Source organism: Protopterus annectens, chromosome 10.part0 (assembly GCF_019279795.1).
Source record: "Protopterus annectens isolate FY-2018-M chromosome 10.part0, PAN1.0, whole genome shotgun sequence".
Lineage (NCBI taxonomy): Eukaryota > Metazoa > Chordata > Ceratodontiformes > Protopteridae > Protopterus > Protopterus annectens.
In genome coordinates this window covers 1,349,303,446-1,349,321,730 of record NC_056744.1, presented here as the reverse complement: position 1 = coordinate 1,349,321,730, position 18,285 = coordinate 1,349,303,446, and the positions used below count along the sequence as shown (strand labels likewise).

General features: G+C 40.0%; 1 protein-coding gene across 6 annotated transcripts in view; it reads right to left on the bottom strand.

The window, feature by feature from the left end:
* The window catches only part of NTNG1 (netrin G1), a 2,528,066-nt gene that overhangs the window by 1,871,476 nt on the left and 638,305 nt on the right, over positions 1-18,285 (bottom strand). The window lies entirely within an intron of this gene.

Sequence of the window (18,285 nt, the reverse complement as noted above, 5' to 3'; positions counted from 1 at the left end):
ACTTGAATATGACTGAGATGTCACCATAGCTTTCAACCAGTCATGGACACATAGCAACAGACTCCTGGACAAATGTAGAAATGAACAGGCAGAATTATGGGCACTTTTAAAATATTATGACCTTTAACCTGCTGCATTGATAGAATATGTGACTGCAAGTTATTATATGTGTTCTGCAGTGAGAGACATGTACAACTGTAATGATTGTCAGTTTTTTATAAGGAGAATTCACCATCCTTTCCCGAAAAATGACTGCATTTTGGAGGTGTTAAGAAGGACAGCGTTAATACTGGAGCTGAAATCAGGGTCAGTCCTGGTTAACTGAGAGGTCTACATGAAACATAAGCCACAATTTCCCCCTGCAAAGAATCAAACCCATGCCATCAATGTTACCATTGAGCTGTGTATTTATTGGGTGTAACACAGAAAGAAGTATTACACATACAGCTAGTAGAACACCTTGAAGATAAGTCTGCGATGTCAAATCCTAATGAGTACATATCCCAGAGAATACTTCTGTATGGCTACCAGATGTGTGAGAGCTCACTGTGCCAAATGTGATGCACTTGATTAAAGCATCTCTGCCTGATGTAGGTACTGTCCATATGAAGAACAGCACATACAAACCCCACACTATTATGAGTGGATTCCCTACACACATCTGGGTATTGCATACATCTGCCACATGTAACAATGGACGTTGTCTGAAGCATCTACAATTGATGTGTGAATTAAGAAGTGATTTGTGATAACTAATGGTACAGCAGTATCTGAGGCTGATGCCAATGTATCAACAACGCCCTGTGCACAGAAATTACAGTAATGCAAAGTCCAGTATCATGATCAAGGAAGGTGTCACTGTAATGCTATACATGCAGTATGTTCTGTAAGTACAATTCAAACCTCAGCGCATGTGCCACATGATCACTTCCCACTGGCATTGTCAGTGAAAATGTTACATTGCCATAAAATCCTAACATAAATCCATATGTGTTCATGCAAACTATCCACTGATAATGTTTTTTTTATTTTTATTTTTTATTTTACATTTGTTGACCGGGCTAGTCCAGCTGGATAATTTCCATTTTCAGTGGAGGCCCGGGGAGAAAAGCTCCACAGATTAAAACAAGGTTATAGAGATTAAACAATTACAATAAATGTCTGAGACACAGACAGTGAGCAACAATGCATACATATTAGTCTAGATAAAGTAATAAAAAACAAGGTTATAGAGATTAAACAATTACAATAAATGTCTGAGACACAGACAGTGAGCAACAAATGCTGATGGGATGTAGTGGTACATCTGTGATGCTGTACAATCACAATGTAGCTCTACCTATGCTATGACTGAGCTTCACACTGTAAATCACCTCCAAATAAAATCTTGGATATGAATCACATGTGACACAGTGTAACTGTTAAAGACAGTCATACAACTCTACCTATCTCAGATTATTACATCAGTTGTACATCACATGACCGTATGTTTATCAGTTGAAATGTGTGGGCATAGGCCCTGACACAATATATAGACAAATTACAACTGAGGTGGATGCAGTTCATGCAGAACAGTTAATGACATAAATGCTAACAGTCAGACAGTGCTGCTGGGGAACACATCTATAATATTTTTTGCATAACAACACAATAGTGCATACAATGAATTCACCAAGGTTGCAAGTGAATCTCAAAATTTGGTATGTTTGTGTATATAACAGCATCACAACACATTGATGGATCCAGGCAGATATGACCATGTAATCACTATGATGTACTATTAGTGTATGTCAGATAACATTCCAGATGCTAGGTATACATATGCACACCTGCACCATATTGCAGCTGTCACTGTGATGGTTGAACGAGAACTGTGTAGAATGTGGCTATACTCACTATCAGAACACATGCCTTAGTAAGGCAATGATAATTATAGAATGATCCCATGTCCCCATTATTCAGGAAGCATATTACTACAGCTGTTATGGAAAGAGCATGTAACGAAATGGCAGCAGCGGGTATCAATACAGTAGCTCAGACATGCTAACTATTTGTGCAGGGCTGAATATCCTAAAAAGTGTGTGCAGTATGCTAATTCACAGTAAAGACAGTTTTTACATTCTATTAGATGAACATTTCACCTATCATTCTACTAAAGATACTACAGTATGTTCTGATGAGATAGAGGAGGTGATGACAGGCACAGGGATGTACAGGACATACGAGGTACTGTCTTGGCACATTTATGAACATCCTAATAGTGTGTTGATATGACATGTCTTCTCAATCAGAATATGTTCTGCTCTGATAAGGGTAGAAGAGATATAAACTGACAAAAATTAATACATCTACATTCATCTATTTAAAGAAGATGTGGGACATCTGAAATAGAATGATGCTGTGTGGGAATTGATTTTTGACAGTTATGTCAACTATGGCCTATCTTACTGTTTACTTTATAGGCAGATGTATCATACCTATGTAGGAGAAAGGGTAGAGAGATGGATAGGCAACAGATACACAGGAAAAAGACCTCTGAAAACAGTCCCCCTACTGCTGGGTTATAAGCTTTGACAAGATGCAAATGTATATTTATACATCTGATCATCACCTGAACATGACACAAAGGGAATCCTACAACAGGGTTAGAAACCATGCACACTACAGAAGCACTGACAAACTATTGAATCAGGGTAACATGTAAGTATTATCAAGCAACAGAGTCATAACAGTATGTAGAAACCGTGAAATGACCTTTATACCCATCAGCCTAATAGATACACACATTTAAAAAAGGGTGGGAGTGAAGGGATGAATGGAATGTGAGATGGGCATACCTCTCAACTGTACCAAATTTCTCTGTATTTACTGGTTTTGAGGCCAAAATAATGGGGTGCCACAAATGTTGGAGTGGTTCCTTTAATTCACTTTTTTTTTTTTTTTTTTTTATTTATAATTTTAACTTATGGCTGATGTCATCAAGCATCAGCAGCGCATCCCGCAACATCATCAACATGCAGGGGAATGCATGACGACAGCAACTTTGTGACTGCCTGTTGGAATCACTCGAAGACTTCTTGGACTGTTTTTTTTTTCTTTTTCTTTTTTAACAAAAATCATCTTTATTAAATGTGAAATTTGAACTGGAGAGTGGAGATGGCGGAGTAGCAGCACAGCTGCATTGCACAATTTAAGTTCTGAACTTCTTCAGTATTAGTACTAGGATTGGGAGGATGAGGAAATTTACTTTCTCCAATGGCCTTAACTTCCTCAAGGTAAGTAAAAAAGAACTGAAAAAAAAAAAGCGTAATCTGCATATGAACATTATGGGAGTAGCTACTGTGCAAACACTCTGTTCATGATCTGAAAACTGGAATTAATCATAACAAAACCATGTTTATGTTTTTATGCTGAATGATTGGTAATTGTTCTGGTAGTTTTACGCCATTCTACATTACACTTCCCAGCCCAGCCCAGTTGCCTAACAACCTTGCTTTGTTTCTGGTAGTGGTTAGTGCATGCCCCATGTTTGCCCTCTTATGGTTGCCAGATGAATCTGCATGCTGCATACTACTTAGCTATATTGTTGTGACGGCATACCTTCTGAGCATTCCATGAAAGTTATTCATCTGTGGAAATTATGATTCAGTTAAGTGAACTGTATGGACATGTTGTCTTTGTTTACAAAAAAGGATGAAGAGGATTGTGGAAAGTCTTAAGGGTATGTGGGCAGACGTGGTGTTATGCAGCCTTTCACTGCGTGCCTTTTGTATTGTTTTGCTTGTCATATGTCTCTGGTTTTCATCTGCAAATGACAGCATATCTGCAGCCTGATCTGGTGCTTGGGGCTGGATGTTTCCAGCTGAGTAAGTGTAGATGAATTTATTTCTATAGATTTGAAGGTTGTTTTTGTGACACTCTACAAACTGAGGTTGTCTGTCAAATTTGCAGGTGTGGTAAAGTATAGAAAGGGACTGATAAAATCTCACATCGCCTACAGATGTTCAAGGACACTATTGTGTTTGGAAGACCCTGTATTGTCCAGTATTTCACAACCAACAAGTGTTTGGCAGGGTGGGTACTAGCTATTGATGTACAATCTGCTTTTATAGGCACACCTGTTGGGGGGCAGTGTTCATGGCTGGGGTACCTTATGTGTGGACTTTGCTTGTCCAACTCTGTGCCAACACATCCAAGAACAGACAACAGTCTGGCCAGGGAGTCCTAGATGGATTATAATAAATAAAACTGGGGGTCATGGGGAAAAGAAAGACTACAATCAGATGATGAAGGCTGAGTCCTTTATGTTATGCGGTCAAAAGGTAACGTAGGTGATCTTACTATTCCTGCTCCTTGTAAAACTGCCACTTCACTTTATTTATTATTTGCCAGTGAGAATCAGTTACACTTTTGTCACAATACTGACAGGGAATTTATACTTTATGCTGCAAGTCTTCACATTTAATACATGCATCTTGCATGAATTATTTCAGCTGACAGAATCCGTAACTGTAATAAAAAAATAAATATTTTGGACCCTTTTAATGAAAATATATGTTGATTGCATCTGAAGCAAGGAAGAAAGTCAAAAGAGCAGTTTTGAATTTCAGTACTTATGCTGTGAAGTGATAGAGTGTGTGTGTGTGTGTGTGTGTGTGTGTGTGTGTGTGTGTGTGTGTGTGTGTGTGTGTGTGTGTGCGTGTGCGTGTGCGTGTGTGTGTGTGTGTGTGTGTGTGTGTGTGTATGAGCATCGTGGTTTGTCTTTTTCCATGTGAGTGAGCAGTTGCACATGTGAGTATGCTTAATATACACAAGCAATTGGTAGCATAGGCAGTTGTTATGGTACGTGATGATAAAAGATATGCAGATGGCCTGTTGCTGCAATATAAGAAAACCTACATGACTTTTTTCAGGTGAACAGAACTAATTCTTTCACAGAGGTTTAGAAGTGTTGCTAGTTATTAGGCAAGTCAACTTTTACAAATCTACCTCTTGCATTTTGTGTATGTGTGTGTGTGTGTGTGTGTGTGTGTGTGTGTGTGTGTGTGTGTGTGTGTGTGTGTGTGTGTGTGTGTGTGTGTGTCTGTGTGTGTGTGTGGGTGTGTGCCTTCTGGTTATATTGTTTTGTTTAATATTTTGTCTGTTCTACAATTTGCATTTGAATGTTGGGTCCCACAATTCTATTAGAGTGGGTGGTACTTTTCATGGGCCATTGTCCAGATTTTAATGTTTTCAGGTTGAAAGGTATGGAAATGGACATACATATAATAATGTCTGGTGTAATGGAACATTGATGGACATGTTTTTGGTCTGTTCTCATTATTAAACTGCCCTGCTCTGTAGCATGAGGTGACTTACACTGGAGTAAAGAAGGTTTAGGGGAGGGACAACAGGCTTAAGCAGAACAAGGTTGGATAACTATCTCAAAGTTGTGGGGATGGATCTCACTTCAAATACTCTTTTTTGCCATTACGCAATATATCTCCATGAGAACTCATACCTGTGGCAAGTGTTAAGATGTGAAAGATTAAATGTATCATAGACATATAACATTGCAGTAAGAAATTATGTGAGATGCATCTGGAATTGAACCTTTGATGTTATCGGCAAAAAGACATTTTCAGTCAAGTGATTTATGTCAACACTCCACATAAGAAGTTGCACTTTGTTAGGTTAAGCAGTCCAAGAACTGTAAAAGTAACTCTTTCAAAACAGTATCTTTACTCTGATTTAACTCTATTTTAATGCAGTGAATTTAAGCAGTATTGCATAGTGATAACCAGACTAGTATGTCTTTTTTATGGGCCATTTCTGGCCATATGTGTTGCTTGTGATTCTATTTTTTGACCAAATTAAACATGTGAAAACGGGGGTTGAAAAAATTGGGAGGCAAGCAGAGAGGAGAAGAAAGGGGAAACAATACAGGCATTTTCAGGAGGTGATTGGGAGAGAACCATAGATATCCAATACTTCACCATGATAATGTGCACATGTAGAGAAAGTTTGATGAAGTTGGACTTTCATTGCAGCATACATGGGTGACAACAATGCAATGATGTTGTATAGTCAGTTAGACCAAATCAAGTGTGACGAATAGACACATATGCAAAATGGAGAGCTAGGTATGGGACAATTTAATTAATTAATTTATTTATTTAATTTGTGGAAATGTGAGGGTCAGATAGGTAGGACAGCTGAGGAAGCAGGTGCAGACAAACAGGACATATAATGCAGACACAAGAATGGTGATGGACATGAAAAGCTTGGGGGTACCATGACTGGGGATAGATAGGTGACATTAGAGGCAGATGCCTGTCAAGCGTGGGAACGGTGATAATCTAGTCCTGACCCTCATAATTGTCATCACTGTCCCCTTCATTTGTTGCCAGTGATACTGGTTGATGTGGGAGTCTATTTTATATTTTTAGGAGCAACTTCTCCAATCGGCTGATGCGGGCATCTCACCATCCCTGGAAGCTCCTGTCATGTGCCATAATCCCTGCCTCCACCAGTACTTCCAGTCAGTACAACTGTACCAATAGCTGGGGCAATGCTACCTGATAAGGCTAGACCAGGTAGGGTAAGGGTCATGGAGGTAGTACTGCCAGGTTGCATCCCAGAGGTGCTGATTGTTTGTGTGGCAGTTGGTGGAGGGTTGGCAGCCCCAGCCACAGTGGTTGGCCTACCTCCCTGTGCTGAAATGCATTTGTTTTTCGGCAGAAAGGTATGACATCAGAATGTTGTGATTCCAGCTAACTCTCCCCCCTCCAAAAAAGAGAGAGATAAGGGGTAGGTGAGACAACAAAGAAAAAAGATGTTCAGAGCCATGATTTGTCACATTCATTCTTTATTACAATAAATAACCATTTATTATTATCATAGTTAGAGGGCTTTTACAGTCCCTAAATTAAATGAATGCTTTCAAAGATACTAGAGAGTAAGTTAACAACATGGCATTAAACCCAACATTGCTGCATTTTAATTTTAGAAAATGACACTTGTTGAATGTGAATCTATAGGTTAGTTGTGGGAACTGAACCCTCATAATCCAAACACACAATTACACTTGCCTAATACAATCACCAACAGCTTCATGAGAAAGCATGCATCCTTACTGTTATGTACACATGCTGAAGTGTTGCTACTGATGTATGGAATCACAATAATTAATACAATCAGGGTCAGTTGTGCTGCAGACATACCCCCTTGCCTCTCTAAGTCATGCCAATCTCTTGGCATGTGCATCCCTATTCACATCAACTTCATCTGCAGCTGTAAAACAGAGAATGGGAGAATGAGAGAAGAAGAGACACGAAAGCATCATGCATACCAGGCTTGGCTATGTACACCTTTCCATATCATGTCAGCTGCTTGATCTGTATACTTACACTAATGGGGTTGTTAGCCTCTAGTCAAGTCATGCCTTCTTCACACCCCACCTATGTGCCCTGAATTTAGCACCATCATTCCCATTGCCTGCCATGTCTGCAGAGATCCTCCAACAGCAGCAGCAATGGTTTCCTATCAAATTGTGATCTCACATTTTATGACCAGTACATAAACACACACAACCATGCCAACCACATTTGTGCAATGGTAAGCAAAAAGAAACATTGCCAAACAAGGAAGGGAGTTTATGAATCAGCAATGATGATGTGAAACTTGGCAATGATCTTCAACATATGTGATGCTATACCTGGCCACACTTTGTCCAATGTTCAACAGTGAAATGCTCAATGGTTTGGTGTTTATGTCTTGACTTTGGAGAGATCAATGGAATGGCTTGACACACATTTTGTTGGGACTAACACACTGTTAAAAGTAATTTGTACAAGGTGGGATACAAACCTATGTAAAACAGAAGCATACATTTAAATACTTGATTTTTCCTCATTGCCATTTTAGAAATGGCTGTCAATCATGGTCATTAAAGATATACAGCTTAAAGAATGACTGGTGCTATACTTCAGTTAGGTCTGTATGTGTTCGTGGTTCATGCATTCTAAATTCTGATGCAGGACTAATGTCTGACAATATATTGGAAATGGACATACTTGCATGACTTTAGTAATAGAGTTTGGAGTTATGAAATATACCTCACAATACCTTCTGTTTTAGTTATAATTGGGTTATTGCAGAGGTCTATATGACTGACAATAAACTACTGTGTCCATCAGAGATATGCAACATAACCATCATTGTCATGCTAAACCAGTTACAAACATAATCAACTGGGTTTCATATGTCAGCCATTAATGAGCTATTATACCTACAAAAGTATGTTTATGCAAGCAATAATTATACCTTTCTGGCAATCAACCTGATATACATAACTATTCATATGTAGTATTACCTTTATAATCCCAGTTTTGAGAGCAATGATAGTGGGACACCTTTACTAAAAAGTAGAATCTGCTGGATCTGAACCATGGCTCACCTGTGTTTTGACCAATCATTCAAAGAGCTTACACCTGGTACCACAGGGAAAGCTAGATAGCAGGTTTATTTCCCACTCTCACTACTGTCCAGAGTGCTGACAGACAATCATCACCATTGAGCCTGTTTTCCCAGTTGAAGGTGAACCAAATTAAATGTTTAACTTTTTTCTTAAGCAGTATTCATAGGTTTATATGTACATACTAGGCTAGCTGCTTTTGTTGTCCATCTTAAGCCTAGCTGATTTCCCTTAGTAAGAATCAAACCCTGTACCTCTTGCCCCATGAGATAAACACCTTAGACATTTTGCCAACACTAAACCCACAACACACAAATGGAAAAATCAACAGTGAACACGTATTAGTTGTGTAAGTACTCATTATGACCCTCCTCAGTAAAAATATTTACTGTGGCACTTGAGCCCTCTTTTACCTCTGTTCTCTCTTGTTTAGCTTTCAGCATTTACTCCTTGTGCCACAGAGACAGACAGCTAATAGGTGACATTTCTGCAGTCATTACCATCCATGCTGCTGACTGCTATGCAATGCCACTAATCATGTTTGCACTCTGTAAAGTGACTGAAATTACAATTTTCACTATTTCCTTATGTGGTAAAGTATGTTTGCACTATGCCATGAACCATACACATGGCATAGGCAAAAAAATGAAAAAAAAAGAAAAAAAATGTTAAAAAAATAGCTTGAGATGTGAACCATCAGACTACTGCACTTACACAACACAATTGTACTGGGTTATCTCTCTTTGCCATAGAGATCAGTAAAAACTAAATGAAAACTCCAGGCAAGCTGGAACTTCCATTGAGTGATCTCTCAAACCTCTTGAATGACAGGCACATGGGATATATGCAAATGACCCTTATGAACACCAGGTGTTTCAGCTAATTGGCGATTCTGAATACCCATGACTTGTTTAGTCATTTTAATGGACTATTTCAGGCCAATAAAGCCAAACCCCACTAGCTGTGGATAAACATATTTCGGACTTGTTATGACCTCATCAGCACAGCACAAGCAGAGTGTTTGACTAAACATAAAAAAACACAGGGCTGTTATACCCAGCTGATGTCCGTTATCATTAGGGTGACTGCAAAATATCCCAAATAAACTAAAACAATGAGTGAGAATGTCACAAAAAACAATCAGTAAAAACTAAATGAAATCTTCAGGCAAGCTGGAACTTCCAATGAGTGCTCTCTCAAACCTTTTGAATCGGAGGCACATGAGATATATGCAAATGACCCTTATGAACATCAGGTGTTTCAGCTAATTGGCAATTCTGAATGCCCATGACTTGTTTCATCATTTTAATGGACAATTTCAGGCCAATAAAGTCAAACCCCACTAGCTGTGATTATGCATATTTGGGCCTTGTTATGACCTCATCAGCACAGCACAAGCAGAGTGTTTGACTAATGATAATGGACATCAGCTGGGTGTAACAGCCCTGTGTTTCTTATGCTTAGTCAAACACTCTGCTTGTGCTGTCCTGATGAGGTCATAACAAGGCTGAAATATGCATATCCACAGCTAGTGGCATAGGGCTTTATTGGCCTGAAATTGTCCTTTAAAATGACAAAACAAGTCATGGGCATTCAGAAGTGCCAATTAGGTGAAACACCTGGTATTCATAAGGGTCATTTGCATATATCCCATGTGCTTCTGATTCAAGAGGTTTGAAGGATCACTCATTGGAAGTTCCAGCTTGCCCGGAGATTTCATTTAGTTTGTACTTATTTTTTGTGTGATCTTTGCCATATAGACAGACACAGTCACAGCTTTGCAATAGCAATCAAAAATGTGCATGCAAGCAATTCTCATTTCATATCCAGTATTAAGCTATTCATACAGTCGGACACTCTCAGTTGATAACATATTTAAATTTAATGGAATGAGTGATCACACAATATTTATGAACATGTTTTCAAAACTGCAGCTCTACCATCTCTTTCTTTTCTGTGAATCCTTCCCTTATCTCTGCTTTACTATCAGACCTGCAATCTCTAGTGGATCTCATTTTTTTTTCAAGGTGTGATACAAATAGATGACAATGAACAAAAGTTTTCAGCAAAGGCAGGAAACTGTGCTATTATGACAAAGAAATATACATTTTTGGAGTTTGGTTTTATTTAAAAGCTCACTGCAGTTAGTTCCACACTTTGTAATTGCATCCTCTCTGACACACTCACTTCAAGGAAGGATGTCTGTGCATTATTGTTTTGCTTCAGTCAAAGTAATCATTCACAGTCCAAAGCCATACCCCTCAACTTCTCAGAGTAAGAAATCTGGACAAGCCAGAAAAAGGAGGGAACAAAGGCCTAAAATAGGTACAGATTTTAAATATTGCTCCTATAAACCTAGGAGGTTGTTAGAATGACAGATTTTACATTATTATATTTTGTGAAGGATATCAAGTCTGAAAACTCAAATATCTGTCATTATTTAGTAATATTTAGTGATGTCAATACTAAATGATTTGCTAGAATACCACAAATTTTATGCGGAGCAGACCAAAAATAAGAGGCAATATTTTGGACAATCTGTGAAAATCTGGACAGTTTAGAGGTATAATTAGCACTTAATAGTGGTGTAGAGGCAACATTATGTTTGCATTTGCTACATGGCATCAAAGGTTTGAGATTTAGCAATTCTAATGAGTTCACACCCTATTTGCATCTTCAGAGTGCTCAGAGGGCTGAATCTACACTATAAAAAGGTAACTGTGTAGCTAAGGGACTTGAAGGGGGATACTTTTTTCAGTCATGCTTATTGCTTTACTTGTGAGAATGTAGGGATAAGTAGACTTTTTGGGCTGGTTTTTCTATAGTAGGTATTTTAGGTGCATGGGGCAGGTTATTTAGTAAATTGTGCAACCATATATTACAGATGACAGTTATGTCAGACATTGATGGCATTGTTGGACAACTCAGAGACATTCTCCTTAAGTATATTTACACATTTACAAGTATTAGTTATGCAATTACCTGCTATTCATTCATGTTCTTACACATTTATTTTCCTATTACAGGTTCTACACTTATGTTGACTGTCCATCAGTTGAAACTGTTGTTATTCATAGCTGACTATGTGTGACGCTAGCAGTACACAGCCATTACATGGGGAAGCAAAGGTTGTGAGCATTGCCTGACATTGACTGTACTCTATGAATGTGCAATGGATGAAAGGTGTACCCCTTAGGTGGTCAGCATGTGCACTATCTGTCACCTTTTGACAAGGGCAAGAGCACACTGTGCATGTACGTCTATCTATATCCACAGTAGCTGGGGTTTTCCCCTCTGATTTCTCACCTGTATGTGGATGTGCTGACCCTGTCAGTGGTGGTGGAATATGTGTTCCTACCCCTTGCTGTTCCTGCTGCAGCCATTTTCACAGGATGATATTATGTAGGATTGTTAAAGACCAAACAGCTGTATCAAAAATCCACCAAAAAACACCACTGTTGAGCAAAAAAAACTTTATATGACACAAAGCTTTCAGGTTATACACCCTTTCTCAATGCTTAATTATGTAGGATAGCACAGACTTTAATAATTTCATCACAAGTACTGGGATTGAACTGCAGCCCCCCCCCCCCCACACCAATGTATCTAGGCACCAAAACCATGACTTCAGCTGCCCAAACACATGCTGTGTGATGTTTCCTGTTTGAGTGTGTGCCTCATTATAGTATTTATTTGTGGGTGGGTGTGCATTTCTGATTTGTGCCATCAGCCATGGTTCCATTGCCTACCATGCATCCCCCAGTAAATGGCCTTGCATGACATCATCCCTGGAAAACCTCTGATAGAGCTCTAAGGTATGCCATACATGGGCGCTGTAACTGCCAGGGCTGCCAGCACAAATTCCGGATGACTCCCTAGCATTAGATATGCCCGGTAGTTAAGGGAGTGGGAACCTCTTTCTGTTGATGTGGACCCTTCCCTGTTCTCCATGTGGTGATTTGATCTTAATATTTTATTTATTTAATGTTTATTCATTTATTGATTTATATTTTATTACTGGGAAAGTCAGACTGGGTAGAAGTACATTTTCAGTGGAGGCCCCGGGTGAAAAGATCCAAATTATTACAAAGCATTTTAACAACAACCCTACAATCTTCAAAAATAAAACAAAAACATCTGAAGTTTAAATAATTATATCAAAATAGATATAATATCACAACTAATTCTAATAAAATAGACATAATATCAAATCAATGGCTAAGAACTGATATAGGTATATGATGATCATTTATTATTTAGATACATTTTAGACAGTTTGTAGAGAAATTAAAAGTTAAGTTAGTTTAATGCAAATAGGAATTTCAATATGAATTCAGGGAAAAAAACAGGCTTATGGCATATTTACAGAGAAAGTCATGGAACAGAATTAGAAACCAGTAAGTGAAGAGGTGAAGGTAAGGAAGTATAAGGAATGAAATGGTACTTTTTTACATTTAGGGATATAGTTTATCCTGGTTTTGAGCAAGAACAGGGACAGATTTTATCTAGAAAGTCTTTCAGAGTGGGTTTAAAATATAGGATGGAGGGTATAGACCTGTTGGATACAGGTAAGGAGTTCCAGGCCTTAGCAAACTTGTATGAGTACAAACAATGCCAAGCAGATATATGTTACGTTTGTAGACAGACATGAGATTTTAGTCACTAGATCACAATGAACTACTGGGAATATAGTTGTGTAGAATGTTTTTAGTGCTGGACAGGCAGATAGATGCCGGATAATTTTATAGGTGTTTAGAAGTTGTGTATATGTATTTTGATATGGCAGTTCAAACCAATTTAGGCTTCTCAGTGCTATACAGTGGTGTGTTCTGAAAGGGGTTTGTGCTGCAAATTTGCCAAATTTGTTAAATCATTGTTCAAGTTTTAATTTTTGTGAAGCCTGGAGATAAGTAAGGATGGGAGCACCATAAAGAAGACTGGAGAGGAGATAAGTAGTGGCAAGTGTAGCTGTAGTTGCATCGGTGAGGATGTTTTTGGCTTTGTAAAGCATCCCTAGTTTTTGATGAATTTTTCTTATGCAATTTGGTATATACAGGTCGAATTTAATACTATCATCAACTGTCACCCCTAATAGCTTGCTAAGAGAAGTAGCTTCAATGATTGTATTATCAAGAGAGAGGTCTTAAAATTTTGTTTTGTCATGGGAGAGGGATTTGAGAAAAAAAAGTAGTAGTTTGGTCTTTTTGGGTTGAGCATGGGTTGTAAGTTATCAAGCCATGTTTCAATGGCTGTTAAAGCTTCCTGAGTAATTTTTTGGAGGTGTGCCATGTTGTCAGATGTGCAAATGAGAGTGCAATCATCTGCATATTGTATTAGGGTAGCCTGTTGTGTCTTAGTATAGAGGGTGATGGTGAAAATGTTAGAGTGGACCAAGGATAGAGCCTTGTGGTAGACCTGTGATGACTGGGAGATAAGGAGAGACCATGCAGTGACATTTTACTGACTTATACCTGTTGGACAGGTAGCTTTTGAACCACAGAAGGGTGGGCTGAGGCAGACTTAGTGAGAAGATTTGAAGAGATGTTTGCTGTGACAAACTGTCGCAAAGGCTTTAGACAAGTCTAGTTCTAGCTCTGTCCTCAGGGGTACAGGAGAAATATACATAGTCACTGACATGCTGTAGCATAGCATTAAGGAACTGGTGTAAAATCCTGGAAGCTGACACCTGTGACACCTCAGAATGTCTCCTGTGGGTCTCTGAAAGGTACAACTGTATGTGCTACACATACCTTGGTCTCCACTGGTACTAGTTATCCTTGGTTTGCCTTTGGTCTCAGGCTAGGGTGACATAGGTTGCTGAGTTCCTGGAGTATGTCTGTATCCATCCTGTAGTGCTCTATGATTTCCACTTCAAAAAAGTTAAATGAGATCTAAATACCCTTCTGTTCCCTGCCCAAGACCTAGCAGCAGCAGCAGCAGCAAAGAGCTGAGTCTGTTGGACATACACATACAGAAGAGCAGCAGCAGGCCTGACATCCTTTCTTTCCTGTGTAGTTTCTGAGCTATCATGTGTGCATTTCAATGCAATATGAACAAGGAGTGACTGAATTGTGTAGAGTTCATTGAATCCACCCCCCATGTCTTTCCAAAAGTGTGCATCGTGAGTGGTGTCTATTAATGTATTCATGTCAAAATTAATTGTTAAACAATGAAAAAGAGAAAGTACAGTTTTGTACCTAGCATAAATGTAGATGTCCGAACTGGATAGCATCTGCAGTCATAACAAATGGGTTGTCCTGTCGTCAGGCAGCCCTTCGGTCGGCCGGATTCCAAAGTCTGGGTCCGGCTTCGGCTGATGTCGCACTTCACCCAACGTCATCTCTGCTGGTCTTCGGGTATAAAGGCATCAGCCGATGCCATTTTCCTCAGTGTTTCTTGCCCCAGATGCCAATTGCCCTCTTGGAAAGCTAAATTTTGGATAAATGCCAATGTTTCCAAAATAGTAGAAGGCAAACACAAAAAATAAGCATGTATGTACATATATACAAACAAATACACCATAAGAGACCCCCCCCAGCTAGCTATTAGGAGGGTAAATACCCTAGGAGTACCACAGAGGGGAAGGAGGGAGGGTAATCCTGACTGCAGATGCTATCCAGTTCGGACATCTACATTTATGGTAGGTACAAAACTGTACTATGTCCTTCATGGATGCATCTGCAGTCATAACAAATGGGTAGAATACCATAGCCAAACTAGGGAGGAGGAATAAAAATTATGGTGTAGTTAGGATCCCTTGCAGTACAGCAGTGGCAAACCCTGCTCGGGATCTAGAATATAGAGGTAAATTATAATGCTTGGCAAATGTATGCACGGAGGTCCAAGTAGCCGCCTCAATAATGTCCTTGGTTGCCACTCCTCGTAAGAAAGCTGTGGTAGTGGCTGTAGCCCTTGTAGAATGAGGTCTTATGTTCTGTGGAATTGGTTTTCCATGGTAGGAGTAACAGAATCTTATGCAATTTCCTATCCATTTGGAGATTGTCTGTTTGGAAATTGCTTTTCCTTCCCTTCCTGTTGCATAGGCTACAAAAAGCTGGTCAGTTTTTCTGTTACTTTTGGTTCTGTCCAGGTAGTAGCATAACTGTCTATGTACATCCAAGGTATGCAGCATTCTTTCACCTCTGTTTTGTGGCTTGGGAAAGAAGGTAGGTAGGTGGATTGCCTGGTTTAAAGACACTCTGGATACCACCTTAGGCATAAATGTAGGATTAGTTCTCATGGACACCCTATCTTGATGGAAGATTAGGAAGGGTTGCACTGCCATTAAGGCCTGTAGTTCTGAAACCCTCCTTGCTGAAGTAATAGCCAGTAGGAAAGCAGTTTTCCATGACAGGTGTTGTAGATCTGCTGTTGCTGCTGGTTCAAACGGAGGAGTGTCAACTTTTCTAGTACAAAGTTCAAGTCCCATGCTGGTAATGGTGGTTTCCTAGGAGGTTTTACATTCTTGATCCCTCTGAGGAACTGCCTGAGTAGAGGATGTGAAAAGACAGGAGGATCAAAGCTGTATTCTGCTGAAATAGCTGATGCATGTATCTTGATGGAGGAATAGGACAGGCCTGTATGTAGAAGCTCTGCCAAGTACTCCAGAATGTTAGCAATATCTATGTTCGACACATCTTTTCCTCTTTCAGTACTCCAAGTGACGAACCTTTTCCATTTTCCTGCATAGTTCCTTCTTGTTGAAGGTCTGCGGGCTTCAAGGATAATGTCTTTAACCCTTTGGGAAAGGTCTGGGTTAGTTGCTGCTATGTGATGTTCCAGGCAGTCAGTTGCAAGGTTTTTAGGTTTGGATGTATGATGTTGTAGTTGTTCTGAGTTAACATCAGAGGCGTCAGAGGTATTGACCACATTTTCTCCCGAGACATGCTCCTCAGCAATGGGTACCAGTGTTGTCTTGGCCAGTTCGGAGCTATCAGAATTATCCTTGGACGTTCCTCTTTGATTTTCAGTAGTACCTTGTGCATCAAGGGAAGAGGTGGAAATGCATATGCTGTCAGGCCTTTCCAGCTGAAGGATAGAGAGTCCACCTTCCATGCAAGTGGGTGGAATGTCCTTGTGCAGAATTTTTTGAGCTGGTGATTGAGTGGGGAAGCGAATAGATCTATTTGTGGCATTCCCCATTTCTTTGTGATGGCCTTGAAGATGTCCGGGTGTAGCATCCATTCGTGAGCATCCGAGGTGGTTCTGCTTAACATGTCTGCTAGGGTGTTCTCTTTTCCCGGTACAAATATTGCCTGTAACTGGATGTTGTAGCTGAGAGCCAGATTCCAAAGGTCCAAAGTCATTCTGCATAGGGGGTACGAATGAGAGCCTCCCTGTTTGTTGATGTACCACATGACTGTGGTGTTGTCTGTCCTTATCATCAAATGGCCTTCTTTGAGGAATGGTCTGAATTTTTGGATTGCCAGTTTTACTGCCAGCATTTCTTTTTGGTTTATGTGCAGGTGCAGCTGGTCCTGAGTCCACAGTCCTTGTACACATTTGTCCAGCATGTGCGCCCCCCATCCTAGGTCTGAGGCGTCCGTTGTGACGGTTTGGCTTGCTCGAAAGTTGTGGAAGGGTAATCCTGGGTTTGACTGGCATGCTTGAGCCCACCATAGGAACTCCTGTTTTAGGCATGGGATTAGTGGTATTTCTGTTTCTAAGCTGTGCCTGTGCTGAGACCATAAATTCTTTAGGTACCACTGTAACTTTCTCATATGCAGTCTGGCATGTGGGACCAAGATTATGCATGATGCCATGAAGCCCAAGGCCTGCAGAACTTTTCTTGCTGTTAGTTTGTTCTGCTTTGTTAATGCCAAGAAGTAAAGAGGGAGCTCTTTTGTTTTTCTGCAGTTAGGAATGCCATTTGTTTTACTGTGTCCAATTCAGCCCAAGAAAGTTCTTGTTTGGGATGGTATCAGCCTTGACTTTTGTAAATTGACTGTGTATCCCAGGGCTTGTAGCAAGTAAATGACCCTTTGTAAATCTGTTGTCAGCTTGCTTTTGTTGTCTGCTTGTAACAGGCAGTCGTCCAGGTATGGATAAATTTGGATTCCCTGTACTCTGCAGTGTGCGATTACTGATGCCAGGCATTTTGTGAATACTCTGGGCGCAGTAGATAAGCCAAAGGGCAATGCTGAGAATTGATAATGCTCTGATCCTGCAAGAAATCTGAGGTATCTTCTGCAATTTGGTCGAATGGGGACGTGCAGGTATGCCTCCTTGCGATCTAGAGTTACCAGCCAACACTCCTTGCCCAGCATGGGAAGAAGTTGCTGTAGGGTCAGCATTTTGAATTTTGGGACAATGATGTATGTGTTTAAGGTGGACAGGTCGAGAATAGGTCTCCAGTTTTTCTCTTTTCTTGGCACTAGGAAGAGTCTGGAGTAGAATCCTTTGCCCTGTTCTGTTATTGGTACTCTTTCCACAGCTCTCATCTTTGTTAATTCCGCTATCTGTTGCAGAGCTTCTATTTTTTTATTTGGAGGCAGGTTTGGCATTCCTCTTTTTACTGGTAAGGTGTGGAAGTGGAACCGGTAGCCTTGGTCTATGGTTTGCAAAATCCACTTGTCTTTTGTGATATAGTGCCAATTTTTCGAGAATAAGGCTAACTTTCCGCCTAATGGTGCTGCTATTTGTTCCCTGGTAGGCGGAGTCAGAGCCAAGTCACTGTGATTGTCCTGTTGCAGTGGCAGTGGTTGTGTCTGTGCCTCGGTTATTGCCTTGCCACTGTCGTCCTCTGTAGGCACCTCCTCTGGATTGATTTCTGCCCCTAGAGCGTCTATTCCTGCCCCTTTGGGATCTTGTGGAGTCAGGAAAGGACCAGT